Here is a 2,177-nt window from a genome sequence, read left to right as displayed (position 1 = left end):
TATTAGTTCATATTCCTATTCTTCCAGACCCTTTTTGACCCAACTATCTAAATGTAGGAAGTCATACGCGTAAGATGTGACAATGGGGTAAATTTACTAAGGTGGGAGTTTTTTTTAGAATTGGTGATGTTGCTCATAGTAACCATTCAGATTCTACATAACCTTTATTTAGCTGCTCCTAAAAGAAATTAGATAGAATCTGATTGGTAGCTATGGGCAACATCAGCAGTTCTAAAAAAAACCCTCCCACCTTAGTAAATTTACCCCAATATGTGCATATGGATGGATGCAGAAGTATCCTTCTTGCCCATTAGCAGTGTGAAAATGCAGGCATTACGCAAAAAACATTGTTATGTTCATCTCTACATCAGGTCCATGGTTGGAAGATAAATCTATGTTTTGCTTTGTTGAATTCCCTTATCAGAAATTTCTACAATTCTTAAATATCTTTCTTTAAGTATAGCATTGCACTGTGTTCCTATCACATTTAGGCCAGTATCCAATTAGGTGCGATCCTGATAAAAAACGTTTTATCCTGCGATTTTTGATCAATGGTCATCACTGCGCTATCCAATTATAGGCCATTTTTATCAAACGAAAAAGTACCCGCGATTGTGCGATAATACATGGGATCCGGGATAAATTCCCAGTCCCATGTATTAACGCGGATTATGCAGCACTCTAAGCATAATTCCCGTTAACTGCTGTTTATCTGGTCTAATTGGATAGCCCCAGCCAAATATATTACCGCAGCTAACTGAATACCGGCCAAAGTTGCACTAACAGTGGACTAATGGGGTGGTATTCAAATGATATATCACGCCCAATCTACTTTCTAAAGTGATCACCGTTATGGCGTATATCACGCCCATAGTAATCAGGTTTAGCTGCATAAAGGGATGGGGCAGCGAGCTGAAATGATAATACCACGCCCATCAGCAGAAACAGAACAGGTGTGGAAGGTGGTGAAAATAATTGAATACCGCACATGGACTTAAAACAGGGAAAATGGAACATCACAGGTAATATTGTTCCTTAAGGCAATGGCCCTCATTCCGAGTTGTTCGCTCGTTATTTTTCTTCGCATTGGTGCGATTTTCCGCTAACTGCGCATGCGCAATGTTCGCACTGCGGCTGCGCCAAGTAAATTTGCTAAGAAGTTAGGTATTTTACTAACGGCATTACAAGTTTTTTTCACCGTTCTGGTGATCGGAGTGTGATTGACAGGAAGTGGGTGTTTCTGGGCGGAAACTGCCCGTTTTATGGGTGTGTGTGAAAAAACGCTGCCGTTTCTGGGAAAAACGCGGGAGTGGCTGGAGAAACGGGGAGTGTCTGGGCGAACGCTGGGTGTGTTTGTGACGTCAAACCAGGAACGAAACTGACTGAACTGATCGCAGTGGCAGAGTAAGTCTCGAGCTACTCAGAAACTGCAAAGAAAAGTCTTTTCGCAATATTGCGAATACTTCGTTCGCAATTCAGCTAAGCTAAGATTCACTCCCAGAGGGCGGCGGCTTAGCGTGTGCACTGCTGCGAAAAGCGGCTAGCGAGCGAACAACTCGGAATGAGGGCCAATATCCTTTTTTCTCTGACGTCCTAGTGGATGCTGGGACTCCGTCAGGACCATGGGGATTAGCGGCTCCGCAGGAGACAGGGCACAAAAATAAAGCTTTAGGATCAGGTGGTGTGCACTGGCTCCTCCCCCTATGACCCTCCTCCAAGCCTCAGTTAGGTTTTTGTGCCCGTCCGAGCAGGGTGCAATCTAGGTGGCTCTCCTAAAGAGCTGCTTAGAAAAAGTTATTAGGTTTTTTATTTTCAGTGAGACCTGCTGGCAACAGGCTCACTGCTACGAGGGACTTAGGGGAGAGAAGTGAACTCACCTGCGTGCAGGATGGATTGGCTTCTTAGGCTACTGGACACCATTAGCTCCAGAGGGATCGAACACAGGCCCAGCCATGGAGTCCGGTCCCGGAGCCGCGCCGCCGACCCCCTTGCAGATGCCGAAAAGTGAAGAGGTCCAGAAACCGGCGGCAGAAGACTTTTCAGTCTTCATGAGGTAGCGCACAGCACTGCAGCTGTGCGCCATTGTTGTCACACACTTCACACCAGCGGTCACGGAGGGTGCAGGGTGCTGGGGGGGGCGCCCTGGGCAGCAATGATAATACCTTATTCTGGCTAAA

The sequence above is a fragment of the Pseudophryne corroboree genome, chromosome 2, assembly GCF_028390025.1.
Source record: "Pseudophryne corroboree isolate aPseCor3 chromosome 2, aPseCor3.hap2, whole genome shotgun sequence".
NCBI lineage: Eukaryota > Metazoa > Chordata > Amphibia > Anura > Myobatrachidae > Pseudophryne > Pseudophryne corroboree.
The sequence above is the reverse complement of the archived record's forward strand: the minus strand, read 5'-3'. Positions refer to the sequence as shown.